Raw genomic sequence first — 27,400 nt, forward strand, 5'->3', positions numbered from 1 at the left:
GAAAGAAACAGGCGACAAACGCAAAAAGGATAGGGGTGCAACACGAGGACTTCCCAGGAGGTCACCCATCCTAGTACTACTCTCGCCCAAGCACGCTTAGCTGCGGAGTTCTGATGGGATCCGGTGCATTAGTGCTGGTATGATCGCACCCGTAAGTTCATGCGTCGTCACCGTATATATAAATGTTTCCGCTATGCCGCGAGAGAGAAACATATAGATGGCCCGATTCTGCAATAACGCGTGCGCAAGATGGAGCGCCGCGACTTCGACCGATGCCCGGAAAATTAAAGCGATAAATAAAAGTTACGTAATCGCCCAAAAATTCAAAAATACACTTAAAACGCTAATTCGGCCTAGTAAATGGCCTTATTTTCCCGAAATCCGCCTTACATCACCGCCTTTGGCTCCGTCACCCCGTCCTACGCGCGACCCCTTCGCCTCCAGGATGAAACAGAGAAACACGCGACAGCTTGGAAGCGAGAACGCAAAAGGGATAGGGGTGCGCTAATTCAGCCTACTAAACGGCCTTATTTGCCCTAAATCCGCCTTACATCATCACCGCATGTGGCTTCGTCGCCCGTCCAAATCGCACCCCCGCCGCCTCGAGGAAGAAAGAAAGAAAAAAAGAAGAAGAAAGAAACAGGCGACAAACGCAAAAAGGATAGGGGTGCAACACGAGGACTTCCCAGGAGGTCACCCATCCTAGTACTACTCTCGCCCAAGCACGCTTAGCTGCGGAGTTCTGATGGGATCCGGTGCATTAGTGCTGGTATGATCGCACCCGTAAGTTCATGCGTCGTCACCGTATATATAAATGTTTCCGCTATGCCGCGAGAGAGAAACATATAGATGGCCCGATTCTGCAATAACGCGTGCGCAAGATGGAGCGCCGCGACTTCGACCGATGCCCGGAAAATTAAAGCGATAAATAAAAGTTACGTAATCGCCCAAAAATTCAAAAATACACTTAAAACGCTAATTCGGCCTAGTAAATGGCCTTATTTTCCCGAAATCCGCCTTACATCACCGCCTTTGGCTCCGTCACCCCGTCCTACGCGCGACCCCTTCGCCTCCAGGATGAAACAGAGAAACACGCGACAGCTTGGAAGCGAGAACGCAAAAGGGATAGGGGTGCGCTAATTCAGCCTACTAAACGGCCTTATTTGCCCTAAATCCGCCTTACATCATCACCGCATGTGGCTTCGTCGCCCGTCCAAATCGCACCCCCGCCGCCTCGAGGAAGAAAGAAAGAAAAAAAGAAGAAGAAAGAAACAGGCGACAAACGCAAAAAGGATAGGGGTGCAACACGAGGACTTCCCAGGAGGTCACCCATCCTAGTACTACTCTCGCCCAAGCACGCTTAGCTGCGGAGTTCTGATGGGATCCGGTGCATTAGTGCTGGTATGATCGCACCCGTAAGTTCATGCGTCGTCACCGTATATATAAATGTTTCCGCTATGCCGCGAGAGAGAAACATATAGATGGCCCGATTCTGCAATAACGCGTGCGCAAGATGGAGCGCCGCGACTTCGACCGATGCCCGGAAAATTAAAGCGATAAATAAAAGTTACGTAATCGCCCAAAAATTCAAAAATACACTTAAAACGCTAATTCGGCCTAGTAAATGGCCTTATTTTCCCGAAATCCGCCTTACATCACCGCCTTTGGCTCCGTCACCCCGTCCTACGCGCGACCCCTTCGCCTCCAGGATGAAACAGAGAAACACGCGACAGCTTGGAAGCGAGAACGCAAAAGGGATAGGGGTGCGCTAATTCAGCCTACTAAACGGCCTTATTTGCCCTAAATCCGCCTTACATCATCACCGCATGTGGCTTCGTCGCCCGTCCAAATCGCACCCCCGCCGCCTCGAGGAAGAAAGAAAGAAAAAAAGAAGAAGAAAGAAACAGGCGACAAACGCAAAAAGGATAGGGGTGCAACACGAGGACTTCCCAGGAGGTCACCCATCCTAGTACTACTCTCGCCCAAGCACGCTTAGCTGCGGAGTTCTGATGGGATCCGGTGCATTAGTGCTGGTATGATCGCACCCGTAAGTTCATGCGTCGTCACCGTATATATAAATGTTTCCGCTATGCCGCGAGAGAGAAACATATAGATGGCCCGATTCTGCAATAACGCGTGCGCAAGATGGAGCGCCGCGACTTCGACCGATGCCCGGAAAATTAAAGCGATAAATAAAAGTTACGTAATCGCCCAAAAATTCAAAAATACACTTAAAACGCTAATTCGGCCTAGTAAATGGCCTTATTTTCCCGAAATCCGCCTTACATCACCGCCTTTGGCTCCGTCACCCCGTCCTACGCGCGACCCCTTCGCCTCCAGGATGAAACAGAGAAACACGCGACAGCTTGGAAGCGAGAACGCAAAAGGGATAGGGGTGCGCTAATTCAGCCTACTAAACGGCCTTATTTGCCCTAAATCCGCCTTACATCATCACCGCATGTGGCTTCGTCGCCCGTCCAAATCGCACCCCCGCCGCCTCGAGGAAGAAAGAAAGAAAAAAAGAAGAAGAAAGAAACAGGCGACAAACGCAAAAAGGATAGGGGTGCAACACGAGGACTTCCCAGGAGGTCACCCATCCTAGTACTACTCTCGCCCAAGCACGCTTAGCTGCGGAGTTCTGATGGGATCCGGTGCATTAGTGCTGGTATGATCGCACCCGTAAGTTCATGCGTCGTCACCGTATATATAAATGTTTCCGCTATGCCGCGAGAGAGAAACATATAGATGGCCCGATTCTGCAATAACGCGTGCGCAAGATGGAGCGGCGCGACTTCGACTGATGCCCGGAAAATTAAAGCGATAAATAAAAGTTACGTAATCGCCCAAAAATTCAAAAATACACTTAAAACGCTAATTCGGCCTAGTAAATGGCCTTATTTTCCCGAAATCCGCCTTACATCACCGCCTTTGGCTCCGTCACCCCGTCCTACGCGCGACCCCTTCGCCTCCAGGATGAAACAGAGAAACACGCGACAGCTTGGAAGCGAGAACGCAAAAGGGATAGGGGTGCGCTAATTCAGCCTACTAAACGGCCTTATTTGCCCTAAATCCGCCTTACATCATCACCGCATGTGGCTTCGTCGCCCGTCCAAATCGCACCCCCGCCGCCTCGAGGAAGAAAGAAAGAAAAAAAGAAGAAGAAAGAAACAGGCGACAAACGCAAAAAGGATAGGGGTGCAACACGAGGACTTCCCAGGAGGTCACCCATCCTAGTACTACTCTCGCCCAAGCACGCTTAGCTGCGGAGTTCTGATGGGATCCGGTGCATTAGTGCTGGTATGATCGCACCCGTAAGTTCATGCGTCGTCACCGTATATATAAATGTTTCCGCTATGCCGCGAGAGAGAAACATATAGATGGCCCGATTCTGCAATAACGCGTGCGCAAGATGGAGCGCCGCGACTTCGACCGATGCCCGGAAAATTAAAGCGATAAATAAAAGTTACGTAATCGCCCAAAAATTCAAAAATACACTTAAAACGCTAATTCGGCCTAGTAAATGGCCTTATTTTCCCGAAATCCGCCTTACATCACCGCCTTTGGCTCCGTCACCCCGTCCTACGCGCGACCCCTTCGCCTCCAGGATGAAACAGAGAAACACGCGACAGCTTGGAAGCGAGAACGCAAAAGGGATAGGGGTGCGCTAATTCAGCCTACTAAACGGCCTTATTTGCCCTAAATCCGCCTTACATCATCACCGCATGTGGCTTCGTCGCCCGTCCAAATCGCACCCCCGCCGCCTCGAGTAAGAAAGAAAGAAAAAAAGAAGAAGAAAGAAACAGGCGACAAACGCAAAAAGGATAGGGGTGCAACACGAGGACTTCCCAGGAGGTCACCCATCCTAGTACTACTCTCGCCCAAGCACGCTTAGCTGCGGAGTTCTGATGGGATCCGGTGCATTAGTGCTGGTATGATCGCACCCGTAAGTTCATGCGTCGTCACCGTATATATAAATGTTTCCGCTATGCCGCGAGAGAGAAACATATAGATGGCCCGATTCTGCAATAACGCGTGCGCAAGATGGAGCGCCGCGACTTCGACCGATGCCCGGAAAATTAAAGCGATAAATAAAAGTTACGTAATCGCCCAAAAATTCAAAAATACACTTAAAACGCTAATTCGGCCTAGTAAATGGCCTTATTTTCCCGAAATCCGCCTTACATCACCGCCTTTGGCTCCGTCACCCCGTCCTACGCGCGACCCCTTCGCCTCCAGGATGAAACAGAGAAACACGCGACAGCTTGGAAGCGAGAACGCAAAAGGGATAGGGGTGCGCTAATTCAGCCTACTAAACGGCCTTATTTGCCCTAAATCCGCCTTACATCATCACCGCATGTGGCTTCGTCGCCCGTCCAAATCGCACCCCCGCCGCCTCGAGGAAGAAAGAAAGAAAAAAAGAAGAAGAAAGAAACAGGCGACAAACGCAAAAAGGATAGGGGTGCAACACGAGGACTTCCCAGGAGGTCACCCATCCTAGTACTACTCTCGCCCAAGCACGCTTAGCTGCGGAGTTCTGATGGGATCCGGTGCATTAGTGCTGGTATGATCGCACCCGTAAGTTCATGCGTCGTCACCGTATATATAAATGTTTCCGCTATGCCGCGAGAGAGAAACATATAGATGGCCCGATTCTGCAATAACGCGTGCGCAAGATGGAGCGCCGCGACTTCGACCGATGCCCGGAAAATTAAAGCGATAAATAAAAGTTACGTAATCGCCCAAAAATTCAAAAATACACTTAAAACGCTAATTCGGCCTAGTAAATGGCCTTATTTTCCCGAAATCCGCCTTACATCACCGCCTTTGGCTCCGTCACCCCGTCCTACGCGCGACCCCTTCGCCTCCAGGATGAAACAGAGAAACACGCGACAGCTTGGAAGCGAGAACGCAAAAGGGATAGGGGTGCGCTAATTCAGCCTACTAAACGGCCTTATTTGCCCTAAATCCGCCTTACATCATCACCGCATGTGGCTTCGTCGCCCGTCCAAATCGCACCCCCGCCGCCTCGAGGAAGAAAGAAAGAAAAAAAGAAGAAGAAAGAAACAGGCGACAAACGCAAAAAGGATAGGGGTGCAACACGAGGACTTCCCAGGAGGTCACCCATCCTAGTACTACTCTCGCCCAAGCACGCTTAGCTGCGGAGTTCTGATGGGATCCGGTGCATTAGTGCTGGTATGATCGCACCCGTAAGTTCATGCGTCGTCACCGTATATATAAATGTTTCCGCTATGCCGCGAGAGAGAAACATATAGATGGCCCGATTCTGCAATAACGCGTGCGCAAGATGGAGCGCCGCGACTTCGACCGATGCCCGGAAAATTAAAGCGATAAATAAAAGTTACGTAATCGCCCAAAAATTCAAAAATACACTTAAAACGCTAATTCGGCCTAGTAAATGGCCTTATTTTCCCGAAATCCGCCTTACATCACCGCCTTTGGCTCCGTCACCCCGTCCTACGCGCGACCCCTTCGCCTCCAGGATGAAACAGAGAAACACGCGACAGCTTGGAAGCGAGAACGCAAAAGGGATAGGGGTGCGCTAATTCAGCCTACTAAACGGCCTTATTTGCCCTAAATCCGCCTTACATCATCACCGCATGTGGCTTCGTCGCCCGTCCAAATCGCACCCCCGCCGCCTCGAGGAAGAAAGAAAGAAAAAAAGAAGAAGAAAGAAACAGGCGACAAACGCAAAAAGGATAGGGGTGCAACACGAGGACTTCCCAGGAGGTCACCCATCCTAGTACTACTCTCGCCCAAGCACGCTTAGCTGCGGAGTTCTGATGGGATCCGGTGCATTAGTGCTGGTATGATCGCACCCGTAAGTTCATGCGTCGTCACCGTATATATAAATGTTTCCGCTATGCCGCGAGAGAGAAACATATAGATGGCCCGATTCTGCAATAACGCGTGCGCAAGATGGAGCGCCGCGACTTCGACCGATGCCCGGAAAATTAAAGCGATAAATAAAAGTTACGTAATCGCCCAAAAATTCAAAAATACACTTAAAACGCTAATTCGGCCTAGTAAATGGCCTTATTTTCCCGAAATCCGCCTTACATCACCGCCTTTGGCTCCGTCACCCCGTCCTACGCGCGACCCCTTCGCCTCCAGGATGAAACAGAGAAACACGCGACAGCTTGGAAGCGAGAACGCAAAAGGGATAGGGGTGCGCTAATTCAGCCTACTAAACGGCCTTATTTGCCCTAAATCCGCCTTACATCATCACCGCATGTGGCTTCGTCGCCCGTCCAAATCGCACCCCCGCCGCCTCGAGGAAGAAAGAAAGAAAAAAAGAAGAAGAAAGAAACAGGCGACAAACGCAAAAAGGATAGGGGTGCAACACGAGGACTTCCCAGGAGGTCACCCATCCTAGTACTACTCTCGCCCAAGCACGCTTAGCTGCGGAGTTCTGATGGGATCCGGTGCATTAGTGCTGGTATGATCGCACCCGTAAGTTCATGCGTCGTCACCGTATATATAAATGTTTCCGCTATGCCGCGAGAGAGAAACATATAGATGGCCCGATTCTGCAATAACGCGTGCGCAAGATGGAGCGCCGCGACTTCGACCGATGCCCGGAAAATTAAAGCGATAAATAAAAGTTACGTAATCGCCCAAAAATTCAAAAATACACTTAAAACGCTAATTCGGCCTAGTAAATGGCCTTATTTTCCCGAAATCCGCCTTACATCACCGCCTTTGGCTCCGTCACCCCGTCCTACGCGCGACCCCTTCGCCTCCAGGATGAAACAGAGAAACACGCGACAGCTTGGAAGCGAGAACGCAAAAGGGATAGGGGTGCGCTAATTCAGCCTACTAAACGGCCTTATTTGCCCTAAATCCGCCTTACATCATCACCGCATGTGGCTTCGTCGCCCGTCCAAATCGCACCCCCGCCGCCTCGAGGAAGAAAGAAAGAAAAAAAGAAGAAGAAAGAAACAGGCGACAAACGCAAAAAGGATAGGGGTGCAACACGAGGACTTCCCAGGAGGTCACCCATCCTAGTACTACTCTCGCCCAAGCACGCTTAGCTGCGGAGTTCTGATGGGATCCGGTGCATTAGTGCTGGTATGATCGCACCCGTAAGTTCATGCGTCGTCACCGTATATATAAATGTTTCCGCTATGCCGCGAGAGAGAAACATATAGATGGCCCGATTCTGCAATAACGCGTGCGCAAGATGGAGCGCCGCGACTTCGACCGATGCCCGGAAAATTAAAGCGATAAATAAAAGTTACGTAATCGCCCAAAAATTCAAAAATACACTTAAAACGCTAATTCGGCCTAGTAAATGGCCTTATTTTCCCGAAATCCGCCTTACATCACCGCCTTTGGCTCCGTCACCCCGTCCTACGCGCGACCCCTTCGCCTCCAGGATGAAACAGAGAAACACGCGACAGCTTGGAAGCGAGAACGCAAAAGGGATAGGGGTGCGCTAATTCAGCCTACTAAACGGCCTTATTTGCCCTAAATCCGCCTTACATCATCACCGCATGTGGCTTCGTCGCCCGTCCAAATCGCACCCCCGCCGCCTCGAGGAAGAAAGAAAGAAAAAAAGAAGAAGAAAGAAACAGGCGACAAACGCAAAAAGGATAGGGGTGCAACACGAGGACTTCCCAGGAGGTCACCCATCCTAGTACTACTCTCGCCCAAGCACGCTTAGCTGCGGAGTTCTGATGGGATCCGGTGCATTAGTGCTGGTATGATCGCACCCGTAAGTTCATGCGTCGTCACCGTATATATAAATGTTTCCGCTATGCCGCGAGAGAGAAACATATAGATGGCCCGATTCTGCAATAACGCGTGCGCAAGATGGAGCGCCGCGACTTCGACCGATGCCCGGAAAATTAAAGCGATAAATAAAAGTTACGTAATCGCCCAAAAATTCAAAAATACACTTAAAACGCTAATTCGGCCTAGTAAATGGCCTTATTTTCCCGAAATCCGCCTTACATCACCGCCTTTGGCTCCGTCACCCCGTCCTACGCGCGACCCCTTCGCCTCCAGGATGAAACAGAGAAACACGCGACAGCTTGGAAGCGAGAACGCAAAAGGGATAGGGGTGCGCTAATTCAGCCTACTAAACGGCCTTATTTGCCCTAAATCCGCCTTACATCATCACCGCATGTGGCTTCGTCGCCCGTCCAAATCGCACCCCCGCCGCCTCGAGGAAGAAAGAAAGAAAAAAAGAAGAAGAAAGAAACAGGCGACAAACGCAAAAAGGATAGGGGTGCAACACGAGGACTTCCCAGGAGGTCACCCATCCTAGTACTACTCTCGCCCAAGCACGCTTAGCTGCGGAGTTCTGATGGGATCCGGTGCATTAGTGCTGGTATGATCGCACCCGTAAGTTCATGCGTCGTCACCGTATATATAAATGTTTCCGCTATGCCGCGAGAGAGAAACATATAGATGGCCCGATTCTGCAATAACGCGTGCGCAAGATGGAGCGCCGCGACTTCGACCGATGCCCGGAAAATTAAAGCGATAAATAAAAGTTACGTAATCGCCCAAAAATTCAAAAATACACTTAAAACGCTAATTCGGCCTAGTAAATGGCCTTATTTTCCCGAAATCCGCCTTACATCACCGCCTTTGGCTCCGTCACCCCGTCCTACGCGCGACCCCTTCGCCTCCAGGATGAAACAGAGAAACACGCGACAGCTTGGAAGCGAGAACGCAAAAGGGATAGGGGTGCGCTAATTCAGCCTACTAAACGGCCTTATTTGCCCTAAATCCGCCTTACATCATCACCGCATGTGGCTTCGTCGCCCGTCCAAATCGCACCCCCGCCGCCTCGAGGAAGAAAGAAAGAAAAAAAGAAGAAGAAAGAAACAGGCGACAAACGCAAAAAGGATAGGGGTGCAACACGAGGACTTCCCAGGAGGTCACCCATCCTAGTACTACTCTCGCCCAAGCACGCTTAGCTGCGGAGTTCTGATGGGATCCGGTGCATTAGTGCTGGTATGATCGCACCCGTAAGTTCATGCGTCGTCACCGTATATATAAATGTTTCCGCTATGCCGCGAGAGAGAAACATATAGATGGCCCGATTCTGCAATAACGCGTGCGCAAGATGGAGCGCCGCGACTTCGACCGATGCCCGGAAAATTAAAGCGATAAATAAAAGTTACGTAATCGCCCAAAAATTCAAAAATACACTTAAAACGCTAATTCGGCCTAGTAAATGGCCTTATTTTCCCGAAATCCGCCTTACATCACCGCCTTTGGCTCCGTCACCCCGTCCTACGCGCGACCCCTTCGCCTCTAGGATGAAACAGAGAAACACGCGACAGCTTGGAAGCGAGAACGCAAAAGGGATAGGGGTGCGCTAATTCAGCCTACTAAACGGCCTTATTTGCCCTAAATCCGCCTTACATCATCACCGCATGTGGCTTCGTCGCCCGTCCAAATCGCACCCCCGCCGCCTCGAGGAAGAAAGAAAGAAAAAAAGAAGAAGAAAGAAACAGGCGACAAACGCAAAAAGGATAGGGGTGCAACACGAGGACTTCCCAGGAGGTCACCCATCCTAGTACTACTCTCGCCCAAGCACGCTTAGCTGCGGAGTTCTGATGGGATCCGGTGCATTAGTGCTGGTATGATCGCACCCGTAAGTTCATGCGTCGTCACCGTATATATAAATGTTTCCGCTATGCCGCGAGAGAGAAACATATAGATGGCCCGATTCTGCAATAACGCGTGCGCAAGATGGAGCGCCGCGACTTCGACCGATGCCCGGAAAATTAAAGCGATAAATAAAAGTTACGTAATCGCCCAAAAATTCAAAAATACACTTAAAACGCTAATTCGGCCTAGTAAATGGCCTTATTTTCCCGAAATCCGCCTTACATCACCGCCTTTGGCTCCGTCACCCCGTCCTACGCGCGACCCCTTCGCCTCCAGGATGAAACAGAGAAACACGCGACAGCTTGGAAGCGAGAACGCAAAAGGGATAGGGGTGCGCTAATTCAGCCTACTAAACGGCCTTATTTGCCCTAAATCCGCCTTACATCATCACCGCATGTGGCTTCGTCGCCCGTCCAAATCGCACCCCCGCCGCCTCGAGGAAGAAAGAAAGAAAAAAAGAAGAAGAAAGAAACAGGCGACAAACGCAAAAAGGATAGGGGTGCAACACGAGGACTTCCCAGGAGGTCACCCATCCTAGTACTACTCTCGCCCAAGCACGCTTAGCTGCGGAGTTCTGATGGGATCCGGTGCATTAGTGCTGGTATGATCGCACCCGTAAGTTCATGCGTCGTCACCGTATATATAAATGTTTCCGCTATGCCGCGAGAGAGAAACATATAGATGGCCCGATTCTGCAATAACGCGTGCGCAAGATGGAGCGCCGCGACTTCGACCGATGCCCGGAAAATTAAAGCGATAAATAAAAGTTACGTAATCGCCCAAAAATTCAAAAATACACTTAAAACGCTAATTCGGCCTAGTAAATGGCCTTATTTTCCCGAAATCCGCCTTACATCACCGCCTTTGGCTCCGTCACCCCGTCCTACGCGCGACCCCTTCGCCTCCAGGATGAAACAGAGAAACACGCGACAGCTTGGAAGCGAGAACGCAAAAGGGATAGGGGTGCGCTAATTCAGCCTACTAAACGGCCTTATTTGCCCTAAATCCGCCTTACATCATCACCGCATGTGGCTTCGTCGCCCGTCCAAATCGCACCCCCGCCGCCTCGAGGAAGAAAGAAAGAAAAAAAGAAGAAGAAAGAAACAGGCGACAAACGCAAAAAGGATAGGGGTGCAACACGAGGACTTCCCAGGAGGTCACCCATCCTAGTACTACTCTCGCCCAAGCACGCTTAGCTGCGGAGTTCTGATGGGATCCGGTGCATTAGTGCTGGTATGATCGCACCCGTAAGTTCATGCGTCGTCACCGTATATATAAATGTTTCCGCTATGCCGCGAGAGAGAAACATATAGATGGCCCGATTCTGCAATAACGCGTGCGCAAGATGGAGCGCCGCGACTTCGACCGATGCCCGGAAAATTAAAGCGATAAATAAAAGTTACGTAATCGCCCAAAAATTCAAAAATACACTTAAAACGCTAATTCGGCCTAGTAAAAGGCCTTATTTTCCCGAAATCCGCCTTACATCACCGCCTTTGGCTCCGTCACCCCGTCCTACGCGCGACCCCTTCGCCTCCAGGATGAAACAGAGAAACACGCGACAGCTTGGAAGCGAGAACGCAAAAGGGATAGGGGTGCGCTAATTCAGCCTACTAAACGGCCTTATTTGCCCTAAATCCGCCTTACATCATCACCGCATGTGGCTTCGTCGCCCGTCCAAATCGCACCCCCGCCGCCTCGAGGAAGAAAGAAAGAAAAAAAGAAGAAGAAAGAAACAGGCGACAAACGCAAAAAGGATAGGGGTGCAACACGAGGACTTCCCAGGAGGTCACCCATCCTAGTACTACTCTCGCCCAAGCACGCTTAGCTGCGGAGTTCTGATGGGATCCGGTGCATTAGTGCTGGTATGATCGCACCCGTAAGTTCATGCGTCGTCACCGTATATATAAATGTTTCCGCTATGCCGCGAGAGAGAAACATATAGATGGCCCGATTCTGCAATAACGCGTGCGCAAGATGGAGCGCCGCGACTTCGACCGATGCCCGGAAAATTAAAGCGATAAATAAAAGTTACGTAATCGCCCAAAAATTCAAAAATACACTTAAAACGCTAATTCGGCCTAGTAAATGGCCTTATTTTCCCGAAATCCGCCTTACATCACCGCCTTTGGCTCCGTCACCCCGTCCTACGCGCGACCCCTTCGCCTCCAGGATGAAACAGAGAAACACGCGACAGCTTGGAAGCGAGAACGCAAAAGGGATAGGGGTGCGCTAATTCAGCCTACTAAACGGCCTTATTTGCCCTAAATCCGCCTTACATCATCACCGCATGTGGCTTCGTCGCCCGTCCAAATCGCACCCCCGCCGCCTCGAGGAAGAAAGAAAGAAAAAAAGAAGAAGAAAGAAACAGGCGACAAACGCAAAAAGGATAGGGGTGCAACACGAGGACTTCCCAGGAGGTCACCCATCCTAGTACTACTGATGGGATCCGGTGCATTAGTGCTGGTATGATCGCACCCGTAAGTTCATGCGTCGTCACCGTATATATAAATGTTTCCGCTATGCCGCGAGAGAGAAACATATAGATGGCCCGATTCTGCAATAACGCGTGCGCAAGATGGAGCGCCGCGACTTCGACCGATGCCCGGAAAATTAAAGCGATAAATAAAAGTTACGTAATCGCCCAAAAATTCAAAAATACACTTAAAACGCTAATTCGGCCTAGTAAATGGCCTTATTTTCCCGAAATCCGCCTTACATCACCGCCTTTGGCTCCGTCACCCCGTCCTACGCGCGACCCCTTCGCCTCCAGGATGAAACAGAGAAACACGCGACAGCTTGGAAGCGAGAACGCAAAAGGGATAGGGGTGCGCTAATTCAGCCTACTAAACGGCCTTATTTGCCCTAAATCCGCCTTACATCATCACCGCATGTGGCTTCGTCGCCCGTCCAAATCGCACCCCCGCCGCCTCGAGGAAGAAAGAAAGAAAAAAAGAAGAAGAAAGAAACAGGCGACAAACGCAAAAAGGATAGGGGTGCAACACGAGGACTTCCCAGGAGGTCACCCATCCTAGTACTACTGATGGGATCCGGTGCATTAGTGCTGGTATGATCGCACCCGTAAGTTCATGCGTCGTCACCGTATATATAAATGTTTCCGCTATGCCGCGAGAGAGAAACATATAGATGGCCCGATTCTGCAATAACGCGTGCGCAAGATGGAGCGCCGCGACTTCGACCGATGCCCGGAAAATTAAAGCGATAAATAAAAGTTACGTAATCGCCCAAAAATTCAAAAATACACTTAAAACGCTAATTCGGCCTAGTAAATGGCCTTATTTTCCCGAAATCCGCCTTACATCACCGCCTTTGGCTCCGTCACCCCGTCCTACGCGCGACCCCTTCGCCTCCAGGATGAAACAGAGAAACACGCGACAGCTTGGAAGCGAGAACGCAAAAGGGATAGGGGTGCGCTAATTCAGCCTACTAAACGGCCTTATTTGCCCTGAATCCGCTTTACATCATCACCGCATGTGGCTTCGTCGCCCGTCCAAATCGCACCCCCGCCGCCTCGAGGAAGAAAGAAAGAAAAAAAGAAGAAGAAAGAAACAGGCGACAAACGCAAAAAGGATAGGGGTGCAACACGAGGACTTCCCAGGAGGTCACCCATCCTAGTACTACTGATGGGATCCGGTGCATTAGTGCTGGTATGATCGCACCCGTAAGTTCATGCGTCGTCACCGTATATATAAATGTTTCCGCTATGCCGCGAGAGAGAAACATATAGATGGCCCGATTCTGCAATAACGCGTGCGCAAGATGGAGCGCCGCGACTTCGACCGATGCCCGGAAAATTAAAGCGATAAATAAAAGTTACGTAATCGCCCAAAAATTCAAAAATACACTTAAAACGCTAATTCGGCCTAGTAAATGGCCTTATTTTCCCGAAATCCGCCTTACATCACCGCCTTTGGCTCCGTCACCCCGTCCTACGCGCGACCCCTTCGCCTCCAGGATGAAACAGAGAAACACGCGACAGCTTGGAAGCGAGAACGCAAAAGGGATAGGGGTGCGCTAATTCAGCCTACTAAACGGCCTTATTTGCCCTAAATCCGCCTTACATCATCACCGCATGTGGCTTCGTCGCCCGTCCAAATCGCACCCCCGCCGCCTCGAGGAAGAAAGAAAGAAAAAAAGAAGAAGAAAGAAACAGGCGACAAACGCAAAAAGGATAGGGGGTGCAACACGAGGACTTCCCAGGAGGTCACCCATCCTAGTACTACTCTCGCCCAAGCACGCTTAACTGCGGAGTTCTGATGGGATCCGGTGCATTAGAGCTGGTATGATCGCACCCGTAAGTTCATGCGTCGTCACCGTATATATAAATGTTTCCGCTATGCCGCGAGAGAGAAACATATAGATGGCCCGATTCTGCAATAACGCGTGCGCAAGATGGAGCGCCGCGACTTCGACCGATGCCCGGAAAATTAAAGCGATAAATAAAAGTTACGTAATCGCCCAAAAATTCAAAAATACACTTAAAACGCTAATTCGGCCTAGTAAATGGCCTTATTTTCCCGAAATCCGCCTTACATCACCGCCTTTGGCTCCGTCACCCCGTCCTACGCGCGACCCCTTCGCCTCCAGGATGAAACAGAGAAACACGCGACAGCTTGGAAGCGAGAACGCAAAAGGGATAGGGGTGCGCTAATTCAGCCTACTAAACGGCCTTATTTGCCCTAAATCCGCCTTACATCATCACCGCATGTGGCTTCGTCGCCCGTCCAAATCGCACCCCCGCCGCCTCGAGGAAGAAAGAAAGAAAAAAAGAAGAAGAAAGAAACAGGCGACAAACGCAAAAAGGATAGGGGTGCAACACGAGGACTTCCCAGGAGGTCACCCATCCTAGTACTACTCTCGCCCAAGCACGCTTAACTGCGGAGTTCTGATGGGATCCGGTGCATTAGAGCTGGTATGATCGCACCCGTAAGTTCATGCGTCGTCACCGTATATATAAATGTTTCCGCTATGCCGCGAGAGAGAAACATATAGATGGCCCGATTCTGCAATAACGCGTGCGCAAGATGGAGCGCCGCGACTTCGACCGATGCCCGGAAAATTAAAGCGATAAATAAAAGTTACGTAACCGCCCAAAAATTCAAAAATACACTTAAAACGCTAATTCGGCCTAGTAAATGGCCTTATTTTCCCGAAATCCGCCTTACATCACCGCCTTTGGCTCCGTCACCCCGTCCTACGCGCGACCCCTTCGCCTCCAGGATGAAACAGAGAAACACGCGACAGCTTGGAAGCGAGAACGCAAAAGGGATAGGGGTGCGCTAATTCAGCCTACTAAACGGCCTTATTTGCCCTAAATCCGCCTTACATCATCACCGCATGTGGCTTCGTCGCCCGTCCAAATCGCACCCCCGCCGCCTCGAGGAAGAAAGAAAGAAAAAAAGAAGAAGAAAGAAACAGGCGACAAACGCAAAAAGGATAGGGGTGCAACACGAGGACTTCCCAGGAGGTCACCCATCCTAGTACTACTCTCGCCCAAGCACGCTTAACTGCGGAGTTCTGATGGGATCCGGTGCATTAGTGCTGGTATGATCGCACCCGTAAGTTCATGCGTCGTCACCGTATATATAAATGTTTCCGCTATGCCGCGAGAGAGAAACATATAGATGGCCCGATTCTGCAATAACGCGTGCGCAAGATGGAGCGCCGCGACTTCGACCGATGCCCGGAAAATTAAAGCGATAAATAAAAGTTACGTAACCGCCCAAAAATTCAAAAATACACTTAAAACGCTAATTCGGCCTAGTAAATGGCCTTATTTTCCCGAAATCCGCCTTACATCACCGCCTTTGGCTCCGTCACCCCGTCCTACGCGCGACCCCTTCGCCTCCAGGATGAAACAGAGAAACACGCGACAGCTTGGAAGCGAGAACGCAAAAGGGATAGGGGTGCGCTAATTCAGCCTACTAAACGGCCTTATTTGCCCTAAATCCGCCTTACATCATCACCGCATGTGGCTTCGTCGCCCGTCCAAATCGCACCCCCGCCGCCTCGAGGAAGAAAGAAAGAAAAAAAGAAGAAGAAAGAAACAGGCGACAAACGCAAAAAGGATAGGGGTGCAACACGAGGACTTCCCAGGAGGTCACCCATCCTAGTACTACTCTCGCCCAAGCACGCTTAACTGCGGAGTTCTGATGGGATCCGGTGCATTAGTGCTGGTATGATCGCACCCGTAAGTTCATGCGTCGTCACCGTATATATAAATGTTTCCGCTATGCCGCGAGAGAGAAACATATAGATGGCCCGATTCTGCAATAACGCGTGCGCAAGATGGAGCGCCGCGACTTCGACCGATGCCCGGAAAATTAAAGCGATAAATAAAAGTTACGTAACCGCCCAAAAATTCAAAAATACACTTAAAACGCTAATTCGGCCTAGTAAATGGCCTTATTTTCCCGAAATCCGCCTTACATCACCGCCTTTGGCTCCGTCACCCCGTCCTACGCGCGACCCCTTCGCCTCCAGGATGAAACAGAGAAACACGCGACAGCTTGGAAGCGAGAACGCAAAAGGGATAGGGGTGCGCTAATTCAGCCTACTAAACGGCCTTATTTGCCCTAAATCCGCCTTACATCATCACCGCATGTGGCTTCGTCGCCCGTCCAAATCGCACCCCCGCCGCCTCGAGGAAGAAAGAAAGAAAAAAAGAAGAAGAAAGAAACAGGCGACAAACGCAAAAAGGATAGGGGTGCAACACGAGGACTTCCCAGGAGGTCACCCATCCTAGTACTACTCTCGCCCAAGCACGCTTAACTGCGGAGTTCTGATGGGATCCGGTGCATTAGTGCTGGTATGATCGCACCCGTAAGTTCATGCGTCGTCACCGTATATATAAATGTTTCCGCTATGCCGCGAGAGAGAAACATATAGATGGCCCGATTCTGCAATAACGCGTGCGCAAGATGGAGCGCCGCGACTTCGACCGATGCCCGGAAAATTAAAGCGATAAATAAAAGTTACGTAACCGCCCAAAAATTCAAAAATACACTTAAAACGCTAATTCGGCCTAGTAAATGGCCTTATTTTCCCGAAATCCGCCTTACATCACCGCCTTTGGCTCCGTCACCCCGTCCTACGCGCGACCCCTTCGCCTCCAGGATGAAACAGAGAAACACGCGACAGCTTGGAAGCGAGAACGCAAAAGGGATAGGGGTGCGCTAATTCAGCCTACTAAACGGCCTTATTTGCCCTAAATCCGCCTTACATCATCACCGCATGTGGCTTCGTCGCCCGTCCAAATCGCACCCCCGCCGCCTCGAGGAAGAAAGAAAGAAAAAAAGAAGAAGAAAGAAACAGGCGACAAACGCAAAAAGGATAGGGGTGCAACACGAGGACTTCCCAGGAGGTCACCCATCCTAGTACTACTCTCGCCCAAGCACGCTTAACTGCGGAGTTCTGATGGGATCCGGTGCATTAGTGCTGGTATGATCGCACCCGTAAGTTCATGCGTCGTCACCGTATATATAAATGTTTCCGCTATGCCGCGAGAGAGAAACATATAGATGGCCCGATTCTGCAATAACGCGTGCGCAAGATGGAGCGCCGCGACTTCGACCGATGCCCGGAAAATTAAAGCGATAAATAAAAGTTACGTAACCGCCCAAAAATTCAAAAATACACTTAAAACGCTAATTCGGCCTAGTAAATGGCCTTATTTTCCCGAAATCCGCCTTACATCACCGCCTTTGGCTCCGTCACCCCGTCCTACGCGCGACCCCTTCGCCTCCAGGATGAAACAGAGAAACACGCGACAGCTTGGAAGCGAGAACGCAAAAGGGATAGGGGTGCGCTAATTCAGCCTACTAAACGGCCTTATTTGCCCTAAATCCGCCTTACATCATCACCGCATGTGGCTTCGTCGCCCGTCCAAATCGCACCCCCGCCGCCTCGAGGAAGAAAGAAAGAAAAAAAGAAGAAGAAAGAAACAGGCGACAAACGCAAAAAGGATAGGGGTGCAACACGAGGACTTCCCAGGAGGTCACCCATCCTAGTACTACTCTCGCCCAAGCACGCTTAACTGCGGAGTTCTGATGGGATCCGGTGCATTAGTGCTGGTATGATCGCACCCGTAAGTTCATGCGTCGTCACCGTATATATAAATGTTTCCGCTATGCCGCGAGAGAGAAACATATAGATGGCCCGATTCTGCAATAACGCGTGCGCAAGATGGAGCGCCGCGACTTCGACCGATGCCCGGAAAATTAAAGCGATAAATAAAAGTTACGTAACCGCCCAAAAATTCAAAAATACACTTAAAACGCTAATTCGGCCTAGTAAATGGCCTTATTTTCCCGAAATCCGCCTTACATCACCGCCTTTGGCTCCGTCACCCCGTCCTACGCGCGACCCCTTCGCCTCCAGGATGAAACAGAGAAACACGCGACAGCTTGGAAGCGAGAACGCAAAAGGGATAGGGGTGCGCTAATTCAGCCTACTAAACGGCCTTATTTGCCCTAAATCCGCCTTACATCATCACCGCATGTGGCTTCGTCGCCCGTCCAAATCGCACCCCCGCCGCCTCGAGGAAGAAAGAAAGAAAAAAAGAAGAAGAAAGAAACAGGCGACAAACGCAAAAAGGATAGGGGTGCAACACGAGGACTTCCCAGGAGGTCACCCATCCTAGTACTACTCTCGCCCAAGCACGCTTAACTGCGGAGTTCTGATGGGATCCGGTGCATTAGTGCTGGTATGATCGCACCCGTAAGTTCATGCGTCGTCACCGTATATATAAATGTTTCCGCTATGCCGCGAGAGAGAAACATATAGATGGCCCGATTCTGCAATAACGCGTGCGCAAGATGGAGCGCCGCGACTTCGACCGATGCCCGGAAAATTAAAGCGATAAATAAAAGTTACGTAACCGCCCAAAAATTCAAAAATACACTTAAAACGCTAATTCGGCCTAGTAAATGGCCTTATTTTCCCGAAATCCGCCTTACATCACCGCCTTTGGCTCCGTCACCCCGTCCTACGCGCGACCCCTTCGCCTCCAGGATGAAACAGAGAAACACGCGACAGCTTGGAAGCGAGAACGCAAAAGGGATAGGGGTGCGCTAATTCAGCCTACTAAACGGCCTTATTTGCCCTAAATCCGCCTTACATCATCACCGCATGTGGCTTCGTCGCCCGTCCAAATCGCACCCCCGCCGCCTCGAGGAAGAAAGAAAGAAAAAAAGAAGAAGAAAGAAACAGGCGACAAACGCAAAAAGGATAGGGGTGCAACACGAGGACTTCCCAGGAGGTCACCCATCCTAGTACTACTCTCGCCCAAGCACGCTTAACTGCGGAGTTCTGATGGGATCCGGTGCATTAGTGCTGGTATGATCGCACCCGTAAGTTCATGCGTCGTCACCGTATATATAAATGTTTCCGCTATGCCGCGAGAGAGAAACATATAGATGGCCCGATTCTGCAATAACGCGTGCGCAAGATGGAGCGCCGCGACTTCGACCGATGCCCGGAAAATTAAAGCGATAAATAAAAGTTACGTAACCGCCCAAAAATTCAAAAATACACTTAAAACGCTAATTCGGCCTAGTAAATGGCCTTATTTTCCCGAAATCCGCCTTACATCACCGCCTTTGGCTCCGTCACCCCGTCCTACGCGCGACCCCTTCGCCTCCAGGATGAAACAGAGAAACACGCGACAGCTTGGAAGCGAGAACGCAAAAGGGATAGGGGTGCGCTAATTCAGCCTACTAAACGGCCTTATTTGCCCTAAATCCGCCTTACATCATCACCGCATGTGGCTTCGTCGCCCGTCCAAATCGCACCCCCGCCGCCTCGTGGAAGAAAGAAAGAAAAAAAGAAGAAGAAAGAAACAGGCGACAAACGCAAAAAGGATAGGGGTGCAACACGAGGACTTCCCAGGAGGTCACCCATCCTAGTACTACTCTCGCCCAAGCACGCTTAACTGCGGAGTTCTGATGGGATCCGGTGCATTAGTGCTGGTATGATCGCACCCGTAAGTTCATGCGTCGTCACCGTATATATAAATGTTTCCGCTATGCCGCGAGAGAGAAACATATAGATGGCCCGATTCTGCAATAACGCGTGCGCAAGATGGAGCGCCGCGACTTCGACCGATGCCCGGAAAATTAAAGCGATAAATAAAAGTTACGTAACCGCCCAAAAATTCAAAAATACACTTAAAACGCTAATTCGGCCTAGTAAATGGCCTTATTTTCCCGAAATCCGCCTTACATCACCGCCTTTGGCTCCGTCACCCCGTCCTACGCGCGACCCCTTCGCCTCCAGGATGAAACAGAGAAACACGCGACAGCTTGGAAGCGAGAACGCAAAAGGGATAGGGGTGCGCTAATTCAGCCTACTAAACGGCCTTATTTGCCCTAAATCCGCCTTACATCATCACCGCATGTGGCTTCGTCGCCCGTCCAAATCGCACCCCCGCCGCCTCGAGGAAGAAAGAAAGAAAAAAAGAAGAAGAAAGAAACAGGCGACAAACGCAAAAAGGATAGGGGTGCAACACGAGGACTTCCCAGGAGGTCACCCATCCTAGTACTACTCTCGCCCAAGCACGCTTAACTGCGGAGTTCTGATGGGATCCGGTGCATTAGTGCTGGTATGATCGCACCCGTAAGTTCATGCGTCGTCACCGTATATATAAATGTTTCCGCTATGCCGCGAGAGAGAAACATATAGATGGCCCGATTCTGCAATAACGCGTGCGCAAGATGGAGCGCCGCGACTTCGACCGATGCCCGGAAAATTAAAGCGATAAATAAAAGTTACGTAACCGCCCAAAAATTCAAAAATACACTTAAAACGCTAATTCGGCCTAGTAAATGGCCTTATTTTCCCGAAATCCGCCTTACATCACCGCCTTTGGCTCCGTCACCCCGTCCTACGCGCGACCCCTTCGCCTCCAGGATGAAACAGAGAAACACGCGACAGCTTGGAAGCGAGAACGCAAAAGGGATAGGGGTGCGCTAATTCAGCCTACTAAACGGCCTTATTTGCCCTAAATCCGCCTTACATCATCACCGCATGTGGCTTCGTCGCCCGTCCAAATCGCACCCCCGCCGCCTCGAGGAAGAAAGAAAGAAAAAAAGAAGAAGAAAGAAACAGGCGACAAACGCAAAAAGGATAGGGGTGCAACACGAGGACTTCCCAGGAGGTCACCCATCCTAGTACTACTCTCGCCCAAGCACGCTTAACTGCGGAGTTCTGATGGGATCCGGTGCATTAGTGCTGGTATGATCGCACCCGTAAGTTCATGCGTCGTCACCGTATATATAAATGTTTCCGCTATGCCGCGAGAGAGAAACATATAGATGGCCCGATTCTGCAATAACGCGTGCGCAAGATGGAGCGCCGCGACTTCGACCGATGCCCGGAAAATTAAAGCGATAAATAAAAGTTACGTAACCGCCCAAAAATTCAAAAATACACTTAAAACGCTAATTCGGCCTAGTAAATGGCCTTATTTTCCCGAAATCCGCCTTACATCACCGCCTTTGGCTCCGTCACCCCGTCCTACGCGCGACCCCTTCGCCTCCAGGATGAAACAGAGAAACACGCGACAGCTTGGAAGCGAGAACGCAAAAGGGATAGGGGTGCGCTAATTCAGCCTACTAAACGGCCTTATTTGCCCTAAATCCGCCTTACATCATCACCGCATGTGGCTTCGTCGCCCGTCCAAATCGCACCCCCGCCGCCTCGAGGAAGAAAGAAAGAAAAAAAGAAGAAGAAAGAAACAGGCGACAAACGCAAAAAGGATAGGGGTGCAACACGAGGACTTCCCAGGAGGTCACCCATCCTAGTACTACTCTCGCCCAGGCACGCTTAACTGCGGAGTTCTGATGGGATCCGGTGCATTAGTGCTGGTATGATCGCACCCGTAAGTTCATGCGTCGTCACCGTATATATAAATGTTTCCGCTATGCCGCGAGAGAGAAACATATAGATGGCCCGATTCTGCAATAACGCGTGCGCAAGATGGAGCGCCGCGACTTCGACCGATGCCCGGAAAATTAAAGCGATAAATAAAAGTTACGTAACCGCCCAAAAATTCAAAAATACACTTAAAACGCTAATTCGGCCTAGTAAATGGCCTTATTTTCCCGAAATCCGCCTTACATCACCGCCTTTGGCTCCGTCACCCCGTCCTACGCGCGACCCCTTCGCCTCCAGGATGAAACAGAGAAACACGCGACAGCTTGGAAGCGAGAACGCAAAAGGGATAGGGGTGCGCTAATTCAGCCTACTAAACGGCCTTATTTGCCCTAAATCCGCCTTACATCATCACCGCATGTGGCTTCGTCGCCCGTCCAAATCGCACCCCCGCCGCCTCGAGGAAGAAAGAAAGAAAAAAAGAAGAAGAAAGAAACAGGCGACAAACGCAAAAAGGATAGGGGTGCAACACGAGGACTTCCCAGGAGGTCACCCATCCTAGTACTACTCTCGCCCAAGCACGCTTAACTGCGGAGTTCTGATGGGATCCGGTGCATTAGTGCTGGTATGATCGCACCCGTAAGTTCATGCGTCGTCACCGTATATATAAATGTTTCCGCTATGCCGCGAGAGAGAAACATATAGATGGCCCGATTCTGCAATAACGCGTGCGCAAGATGGAGCGCCGCGACTTCGACCGATGCCCGGAAAATTAAAGCGATAAATAAAAGTTACGTAACCGCCCAAAAATTCAAAAATACACTTAAAACGCTAATTCGGCCTAGTAAATGGCCTTATTTTCCCGAAATCCGCCTTACATCACCGCCTTTGGCTCCGTCACCCCGTCCTACGCGCGACCCCTTCGCCTCCAGGATGAAACAGAGAAACACGCGACAGCTTGGAAGCGAGAACGCAAAAGGGATAGGGGTGCGCTAATTCAGCCTACTAAACGGCCTTATTTGCCCTAAATCCGCCTTACATCATCACCGCATGTGGCTTCGTCGCCCGTCCAAATCGCACCCCCGCCGCCTCGAGGAAGAAAGAAAGAAAAAAAGAAGAAGAAAGAAACAGGCGACAAACGCAAAAAGGATAGGGGTGCAACACGAGGACTTCCCAGGAGGTCACCCATCCTAGTACTACTCTCGCCCAAGCACGCTTAACTGCGGAGTTCTGATGGGATCCGGTGCATTAGTGCTGGTATGATCGCACCCGTAAGTTCATGCGTCGTCACCGTATATATAAATGTTTCCGCTATGCCGCGAGAGAGAAACATATAGATGGCCCGATTCTGCAATAACGCGTGCGCAAGATGGAGCGCCGCGACTTCGACCGATGCCCGGAAAATTAAAGCGATAAATAAAAGTTACGTAACCGCCCAAAAATTCAAAAATACACTTAAAACGCTAATTCGGCCTAGTAAATGGCCTTATTTTCCCGAAATCCGCCTTACATCACCGCCTTTGGCTCCGTCACCCCGTCCTACGCGCGACCCCTTCGCCTCCAGGATGAAACAGAGAAACACGCGACAGCTTGGAAGCGAGAACGCAAAAGGGATAGGGGTGCGCTAATTCAGCCTACTAAACGGCCTTATTTGCCCTAAATCCGCCTTACATCATCACCGCATGTGGCTTCGTCGCCCGTCCAAATCGCACCCCCGCCGCCTCGAGGAAGAAAGAAAGAAAAAAAGAAGAAGAAAGAAACAGGCGACAAACGCAAAAAGGATAGGGGTGCAACACGAGGACTTCCCAGGAGGTCACCCATCCTAGTACTACTCTCGCCCAAGCACGCTTAACTGCGGAGTTCTGATGGGATCCGGTGCATTAGTGCTGGTATGATCGCACCCGTAAGTTCATGCGTCGTCACCGTATATATAAATGTTTCCGCTATGCCGCGAGAGAGAAACATATAGATGGCCCGATTCTGCAATAACGCGTGCGCAAGATGGAGCGCCGCGACTTCGACCGATGCCCGGAAAATTAAAGCGATAAATAAAAGTTACGTAACCGCCCAAAAATTCAAAAATACACTTAAAACGCTAATTCGGCCTAGTAAATGGCCTTATTTTCCCGAAATCCGCCTTACATCACCGCCTTTGGCTCCGTCACCCCGTCCTACGCGCGACCCCTTCGCCTCCAGGATGAAACAGAGAAACACGCGACAGCTTGGAAGCGAGAACGCAAAAGGGATAGGGGTGCGCTAATTCAGCCTACTAAACGGCCTTATTTGCCCTAAATCCGCCTTACATCATCACCGCATGTGGCTTCGTCGCCCGTCCAAATCGCACCCCCGCCGCCTCGAGGAAGAAAGAAAGAAAAAAAGAAGAAGAAAGAAACAGGCGACAAACGCAAAAAGGATAGGGGTGCAACACGAGGACTTCCCAGGAGGTCACCCATCCTAGTACTACTCTCGCCCAAGCACGCTTAACTGCGGAGTTCTGATGGGATCCGGTGCATTAGTGCTGGTATGATCGCACCCGTAAGTTCATGCGTCGTCACCGTATATATAAATGTTTCCGCTATGCCGCGAGAGAGAAACATATAGATGGCCCGATTCTGCAATAACGCGTGCGCAAGATGGAGCGCCGCGACTTCGACCGATGCCCGGAAAATTAAAGCGATAAATAAAAGTTACGTAACCGCCCAAAAATTCAAAAATACACTTAAAACGCTAATTCGGCCTAGTAAATGGCCTTATTTTCCCGAAATCCGCCTTACATCACCGCCTTTGGCTCCGTCACCCCGTCCTACGCGCGACCCCTTCGCCTCCAGGATGAAACAGAGAAACACGCGACAGCTTGGAAGCGAGAACGCAAAAGGGATAGGGGTGCGCTAATTCAGCCTACTAAACGGCCTTATTTGCCCTAAATCCGCCTTACATCATCACCGCATGTGGCTTCGTCGCCCGTCCAAATCGCACCCCCGCCGCCTCGAGGAAGAAAGAAAGAAAAAAAGAAGAAGAAAGAAACAGGCGACAAACGCAAAAAGGATAGGGGTGCAACACGAGGACTTCCCAGGAGGTCACCCATCCTAGTACTACTCTCGCCCAAGCACGCTTAACTGCGGAGTTCTGATGGGATCCGGTGCATTAGTGCTGGTATGATCGCACCCGTAAGTTCATGCGTCGTCACCGTATATATAAATGTTTCCGCTATGCCGCGAGAGAGAAACATATAGATGGCCCGATTCTGCAATAACGCGTGCGCAAGATGGAGCGCCGCGACTTCGACCGATGCCCGGAAAATTAAAGCGATAAATAAAAGTTACGTAACCGCCCAAAAATTCAAAAATACACTTAAAACGCTAATTCGGCCTAGTAAATGGCCTTATTTTCCCGAAATCCGCCTTACATCACCGCCTTTGGCTCCGTCACCCCGTCCTACGCGCGACCCCTTCGCCTCCAGGATGAAACAGAGAAACACGCGACAGCTTGGAAGCGAGAACGCAAAAGGGATAGGGGTGCGCTAATTCAGCCTACTAAACGGCCTTATTTGCCCTAAATCCGCCTTACATCATCACCGCATGTGGCTTCGTCGCCCGTCCAAATCGCACCCCCGCCGCCTCGAGGAAGAAAGAAAGAAAAAAAGAAGAAGAAAGAAACAGGCGACAAACGCAAAAAGGATAGGGGTGCAACACGAGGACTTCCCAGGAGGTCACCCATCCTAGTACTACTCTCGCCCAAGCACGCTTAACTGCGGAGTTCTGATGGGATCCGGTGCATTAGTGCTGGTATGATCGCACCCGTAAGTTCATGCGTCGTCACCGTATATATAAATGTTTCCGCTATGCCGCGAGAGAGAAACATATAGATGGCCCGATTCTGCAATAACGCGTGCGCAAGATGGAGCGCCGCGACTTCGACCGATGCCCGGAAAATTAAAGCGATAAATAAAAGTTACGTAACCGCCCAAAAATTCAAAAATACACTTAAAACGCTAATTCGGCCTAGTAAATGGCCTTATTTTCCCGAAATCCGCCTTACATCACCGCCTTTGGCTCCGTCACCCCGTCCTACGCGCGACCCCTTCGCCTCCAGGATGAAACAGAGAAACACGCGACAGCTTGGAAGCGAGAACGCAAAAGGGATAGGGGTGCGCTAATTCAGCCTACTAAACGGCCTTATTTGCCCTAAATCCGCCTTACATCATCACCGCATGTGGCTTCGTCGCCCGTCCAAATCGCACCCCCGCCGCCTCGAGGAAGAAAGAAAGAAAAAAAGAAGAAGAAAGAAACAGGCGACAAACGCAAAAAGGATAGGGGTGCAACACGAGGACTTCCCAGGAGGTCACCCATCCTAGTACTACTCTCGCCCAAGCACGCTTAACTGCGGAGTTCTGATGGGATCCGGTGCATTAGTGCTGGTATGATCGCACCCGTAAGTTCATGCGTCGTCACCGTATATATAAATGTTTCCGCTATGCCGCGAGAGAGAAACATATAGATGGCCCGATTCTGCAATAACGCGTGCGCAAGATGGAGCGCCGCGACTTCGACCGATGCCCGGAAAATTAAAGCGATAAATAAAAGTTACGTAACCGCCCAAAAATTCAAAAATACACTTAAAACGCTAATTCGGCCTAGTAAATGGCCTTATTTTCCCGAAATCCGCCTTACATCACCGCCTTTGGCTCCGTCACCCCGTCCTACGCGCGACCCCTTCGCCTCCAGGATGAAACAGAGAAACACGCGACAGCTTGGAAGCGAGAACGCAAAAGGGATAGGGGTGCGCTAATTCAGCCTACTAAACGGCCTTATTTGCCCTAAATCCGCCTTACATCATCACCGCATGTGGCTTCGTCGCCCGTCCAAATCGCACCCCCGCCGCCTCGAGGAAGAAAGAAAGAAAAAAAGAAGAAGAAAGAAACAGGCGACAAACGCAAAAAGGATAGGGGTGCAACACGAGGACTTCCCAGGAGGTCACCCATCCTAGTACTACTCTCGCCCAAGCACGCTTAACTGCGGAGTTCTGATGGGATCCGGTGCATTAGTGCTGGTATGATCGCACCCGTAAGTTCATGCGTCGTCACCGTATATATAAATGTTTCCGCTATGCCGCGAGAGAGAAACATATAGATGGCCCGATTCTGCAATAACGCGTGCGCAAGATGGAGCGCCGCGACTTCGACCGATGCCCGGAAAATTAAAGCGATAAATAAAAGTTACGTAACCGCCCAAAAATTCAAAAATACACTTAAAACGCTAATTCGGCCTAGTAAATGGCCTTATTTTCCCGAAATCCGCCTTACATCACCGCCTTTGGCTCCGTCACCCCGTCCTACGCGCGACCCCTTCGCCTCCAGGATGAAACAGAGAAACACGCGACAGCTTGGAAGCGAGAACGCAAAAGGGATAGGGGTGCGCTAATTCAGCCTACTAAACGGCCTTATTTGCCCTAAATCCGCCTTACATCATCACCGCATGTGGCTTCGTCGCCCGTCCAAATCGCACCCCCGCCGCCTCGAGGAAGAAAGAAAGAAAAAAAGAAGAAGAAAGAAACAGGCGACAAACGCAAAAAGGATAGGGGTGCAACACGAGGACTTCCCAGGAGGTCACCCATCCTAGTACTACTCTCGCCCAAGCACGCTTAACTGCGGAGTTCTGATGGGATCCGGTGCATTAGTGCTGGTATGATCGCACCCGTAAGTTCATGCGTCGTCACCGTATATATAAATGTTTCCGCTATGCCGCGAGAGAGAAACATATAGATGGCCCGATTCTGCAATAACGCGTGCGCAAGATGGAGCGCCGCGACTTCGACCGATGCCCGGAAAATTAAAGCGATAAATAAAAGTTACGTAACCGCC

At 50.6% G+C, this 27,400-nt stretch overlaps 41 non-coding genes across 41 annotated transcripts; all 41 read right to left on the minus strand.

The window, feature by feature from the left end:
* Positions 1–32: 32 nt before the first annotated feature.
* LOC147283427 (5S ribosomal RNA) lies at positions 33–151 on the minus strand. The gene has a single exon (XR_015122613.1). It is a non-coding gene; the product is annotated as a 5S ribosomal RNA (ribosomal RNA).
* Positions 152–664: 513 nt separating this feature from the next.
* Positions 665–783, minus strand: LOC147283428 (5S ribosomal RNA). The gene has a single exon (XR_015122614.1). It is a non-coding gene; the product is annotated as a 5S ribosomal RNA (ribosomal RNA).
* Positions 784–1,296: 513 nt separating this feature from the next.
* On the minus strand, positions 1,297–1,415 carry LOC147283429 (5S ribosomal RNA). Its single transcript, XR_015122615.1, has one exon. It is a non-coding gene; the product is annotated as a 5S ribosomal RNA (ribosomal RNA).
* Positions 1,416–1,928: 513 nt separating this feature from the next.
* Positions 1,929–2,047, minus strand: LOC147283430 (5S ribosomal RNA). The gene has a single exon (XR_015122617.1). It is a non-coding gene; the product is annotated as a 5S ribosomal RNA (ribosomal RNA).
* Positions 2,048–2,560: 513 nt separating this feature from the next.
* On the minus strand, positions 2,561–2,679 carry LOC147283431 (5S ribosomal RNA). The gene has a single exon (XR_015122618.1). It is a non-coding gene; the product is annotated as a 5S ribosomal RNA (ribosomal RNA).
* A 513-nt stretch (positions 2,680–3,192) lies between these two features.
* LOC147283432 (5S ribosomal RNA) lies at positions 3,193–3,311 on the minus strand. Its single transcript, XR_015122619.1, has one exon. It is a non-coding gene; the product is annotated as a 5S ribosomal RNA (ribosomal RNA).
* A 513-nt stretch (positions 3,312–3,824) lies between these two features.
* LOC147283433 (5S ribosomal RNA) lies at positions 3,825–3,943 on the minus strand. The gene has a single exon (XR_015122620.1). It is a non-coding gene; the product is annotated as a 5S ribosomal RNA (ribosomal RNA).
* A 513-nt stretch (positions 3,944–4,456) lies between these two features.
* On the minus strand, positions 4,457–4,575 carry LOC147283434 (5S ribosomal RNA). The gene has a single exon (XR_015122621.1). It is a non-coding gene; the product is annotated as a 5S ribosomal RNA (ribosomal RNA).
* A 513-nt stretch (positions 4,576–5,088) lies between these two features.
* LOC147283435 (5S ribosomal RNA) lies at positions 5,089–5,207 on the minus strand. The gene has a single exon (XR_015122622.1). It is a non-coding gene; the product is annotated as a 5S ribosomal RNA (ribosomal RNA).
* A 513-nt stretch (positions 5,208–5,720) lies between these two features.
* Positions 5,721–5,839, minus strand: LOC147283436 (5S ribosomal RNA). The gene has a single exon (XR_015122623.1). It is a non-coding gene; the product is annotated as a 5S ribosomal RNA (ribosomal RNA).
* Positions 5,840–6,352: 513 nt separating this feature from the next.
* On the minus strand, positions 6,353–6,471 carry LOC147283437 (5S ribosomal RNA). The gene has a single exon (XR_015122624.1). It is a non-coding gene; the product is annotated as a 5S ribosomal RNA (ribosomal RNA).
* A 513-nt stretch (positions 6,472–6,984) lies between these two features.
* Positions 6,985–7,103, minus strand: LOC147283438 (5S ribosomal RNA). The gene has a single exon (XR_015122625.1). It is a non-coding gene; the product is annotated as a 5S ribosomal RNA (ribosomal RNA).
* Positions 7,104–7,616: 513 nt separating this feature from the next.
* LOC147283439 (5S ribosomal RNA) lies at positions 7,617–7,735 on the minus strand. The gene has a single exon (XR_015122626.1). It is a non-coding gene; the product is annotated as a 5S ribosomal RNA (ribosomal RNA).
* A 513-nt stretch (positions 7,736–8,248) lies between these two features.
* On the minus strand, positions 8,249–8,367 carry LOC147283440 (5S ribosomal RNA). The gene has a single exon (XR_015122628.1). It is a non-coding gene; the product is annotated as a 5S ribosomal RNA (ribosomal RNA).
* A 513-nt stretch (positions 8,368–8,880) lies between these two features.
* LOC147283441 (5S ribosomal RNA) lies at positions 8,881–8,999 on the minus strand. Its single transcript, XR_015122629.1, has one exon. It is a non-coding gene; the product is annotated as a 5S ribosomal RNA (ribosomal RNA).
* A 513-nt stretch (positions 9,000–9,512) lies between these two features.
* On the minus strand, positions 9,513–9,631 carry LOC147283442 (5S ribosomal RNA). Its single transcript, XR_015122630.1, has one exon. It is a non-coding gene; the product is annotated as a 5S ribosomal RNA (ribosomal RNA).
* Positions 9,632–10,144: 513 nt separating this feature from the next.
* LOC147283443 (5S ribosomal RNA) lies at positions 10,145–10,263 on the minus strand. Its single transcript, XR_015122631.1, has one exon. It is a non-coding gene; the product is annotated as a 5S ribosomal RNA (ribosomal RNA).
* A 513-nt stretch (positions 10,264–10,776) lies between these two features.
* Positions 10,777–10,895, minus strand: LOC147283444 (5S ribosomal RNA). The gene has a single exon (XR_015122632.1). It is a non-coding gene; the product is annotated as a 5S ribosomal RNA (ribosomal RNA).
* Positions 10,896–11,408: 513 nt separating this feature from the next.
* On the minus strand, positions 11,409–11,527 carry LOC147283445 (5S ribosomal RNA). Its single transcript, XR_015122633.1, has one exon. It is a non-coding gene; the product is annotated as a 5S ribosomal RNA (ribosomal RNA).
* Positions 11,528–13,844: 2,317 nt separating this feature from the next.
* On the minus strand, positions 13,845–13,963 carry LOC147283446 (5S ribosomal RNA). Its single transcript, XR_015122653.1, has one exon. It is a non-coding gene; the product is annotated as a 5S ribosomal RNA (ribosomal RNA).
* Positions 13,964–14,476: 513 nt separating this feature from the next.
* On the minus strand, positions 14,477–14,595 carry LOC147283447 (5S ribosomal RNA). Its single transcript, XR_015122654.1, has one exon. It is a non-coding gene; the product is annotated as a 5S ribosomal RNA (ribosomal RNA).
* A 513-nt stretch (positions 14,596–15,108) lies between these two features.
* Positions 15,109–15,227, minus strand: LOC147283448 (5S ribosomal RNA). The gene has a single exon (XR_015122715.1). It is a non-coding gene; the product is annotated as a 5S ribosomal RNA (ribosomal RNA).
* A 513-nt stretch (positions 15,228–15,740) lies between these two features.
* LOC147283449 (5S ribosomal RNA) lies at positions 15,741–15,859 on the minus strand. Its single transcript, XR_015122725.1, has one exon. It is a non-coding gene; the product is annotated as a 5S ribosomal RNA (ribosomal RNA).
* A 513-nt stretch (positions 15,860–16,372) lies between these two features.
* On the minus strand, positions 16,373–16,491 carry LOC147283450 (5S ribosomal RNA). Its single transcript, XR_015122734.1, has one exon. It is a non-coding gene; the product is annotated as a 5S ribosomal RNA (ribosomal RNA).
* A 513-nt stretch (positions 16,492–17,004) lies between these two features.
* Positions 17,005–17,123, minus strand: LOC147283451 (5S ribosomal RNA). Its single transcript, XR_015122741.1, has one exon. It is a non-coding gene; the product is annotated as a 5S ribosomal RNA (ribosomal RNA).
* Positions 17,124–17,636: 513 nt separating this feature from the next.
* On the minus strand, positions 17,637–17,755 carry LOC147283452 (5S ribosomal RNA). The gene has a single exon (XR_015122743.1). It is a non-coding gene; the product is annotated as a 5S ribosomal RNA (ribosomal RNA).
* A 513-nt stretch (positions 17,756–18,268) lies between these two features.
* Positions 18,269–18,387, minus strand: LOC147283453 (5S ribosomal RNA). The gene has a single exon (XR_015122744.1). It is a non-coding gene; the product is annotated as a 5S ribosomal RNA (ribosomal RNA).
* Positions 18,388–18,900: 513 nt separating this feature from the next.
* On the minus strand, positions 18,901–19,019 carry LOC147283454 (5S ribosomal RNA). The gene has a single exon (XR_015122745.1). It is a non-coding gene; the product is annotated as a 5S ribosomal RNA (ribosomal RNA).
* Positions 19,020–19,532: 513 nt separating this feature from the next.
* On the minus strand, positions 19,533–19,651 carry LOC147283455 (5S ribosomal RNA). The gene has a single exon (XR_015122746.1). It is a non-coding gene; the product is annotated as a 5S ribosomal RNA (ribosomal RNA).
* Positions 19,652–20,164: 513 nt separating this feature from the next.
* LOC147283456 (5S ribosomal RNA) lies at positions 20,165–20,283 on the minus strand. The gene has a single exon (XR_015122747.1). It is a non-coding gene; the product is annotated as a 5S ribosomal RNA (ribosomal RNA).
* Positions 20,284–20,796: 513 nt separating this feature from the next.
* LOC147283457 (5S ribosomal RNA) lies at positions 20,797–20,915 on the minus strand. The gene has a single exon (XR_015122748.1). It is a non-coding gene; the product is annotated as a 5S ribosomal RNA (ribosomal RNA).
* Positions 20,916–21,428: 513 nt separating this feature from the next.
* LOC147283458 (5S ribosomal RNA) lies at positions 21,429–21,547 on the minus strand. Its single transcript, XR_015122634.1, has one exon. It is a non-coding gene; the product is annotated as a 5S ribosomal RNA (ribosomal RNA).
* A 513-nt stretch (positions 21,548–22,060) lies between these two features.
* On the minus strand, positions 22,061–22,179 carry LOC147283459 (5S ribosomal RNA). The gene has a single exon (XR_015122749.1). It is a non-coding gene; the product is annotated as a 5S ribosomal RNA (ribosomal RNA).
* A 513-nt stretch (positions 22,180–22,692) lies between these two features.
* Positions 22,693–22,811, minus strand: LOC147283460 (5S ribosomal RNA). The gene has a single exon (XR_015122750.1). It is a non-coding gene; the product is annotated as a 5S ribosomal RNA (ribosomal RNA).
* A 513-nt stretch (positions 22,812–23,324) lies between these two features.
* On the minus strand, positions 23,325–23,443 carry LOC147283461 (5S ribosomal RNA). Its single transcript, XR_015122751.1, has one exon. It is a non-coding gene; the product is annotated as a 5S ribosomal RNA (ribosomal RNA).
* A 513-nt stretch (positions 23,444–23,956) lies between these two features.
* Positions 23,957–24,075, minus strand: LOC147283462 (5S ribosomal RNA). The gene has a single exon (XR_015122752.1). It is a non-coding gene; the product is annotated as a 5S ribosomal RNA (ribosomal RNA).
* Positions 24,076–24,588: 513 nt separating this feature from the next.
* Positions 24,589–24,707, minus strand: LOC147283463 (5S ribosomal RNA). The gene has a single exon (XR_015122754.1). It is a non-coding gene; the product is annotated as a 5S ribosomal RNA (ribosomal RNA).
* A 513-nt stretch (positions 24,708–25,220) lies between these two features.
* Positions 25,221–25,339, minus strand: LOC147283464 (5S ribosomal RNA). The gene has a single exon (XR_015122755.1). It is a non-coding gene; the product is annotated as a 5S ribosomal RNA (ribosomal RNA).
* A 513-nt stretch (positions 25,340–25,852) lies between these two features.
* On the minus strand, positions 25,853–25,971 carry LOC147283465 (5S ribosomal RNA). The gene has a single exon (XR_015122756.1). It is a non-coding gene; the product is annotated as a 5S ribosomal RNA (ribosomal RNA).
* Positions 25,972–26,484: 513 nt separating this feature from the next.
* LOC147283466 (5S ribosomal RNA) lies at positions 26,485–26,603 on the minus strand. The gene has a single exon (XR_015122757.1). It is a non-coding gene; the product is annotated as a 5S ribosomal RNA (ribosomal RNA).
* Positions 26,604–27,116: 513 nt separating this feature from the next.
* Positions 27,117–27,235, minus strand: LOC147283467 (5S ribosomal RNA). The gene has a single exon (XR_015122758.1). It is a non-coding gene; the product is annotated as a 5S ribosomal RNA (ribosomal RNA).
* Between the last annotated feature and the right edge of the window lie 165 nt (positions 27,236–27,400).

Source organism: Dryas octopetala, chromosome 5, assembly GCF_963921425.1.
Source record: "Dryas octopetala chromosome 5, drDryOcto1.1, whole genome shotgun sequence".
Taxonomy (NCBI): Eukaryota; Viridiplantae; Streptophyta; class Magnoliopsida; order Rosales; family Rosaceae; genus Dryas; species Dryas octopetala.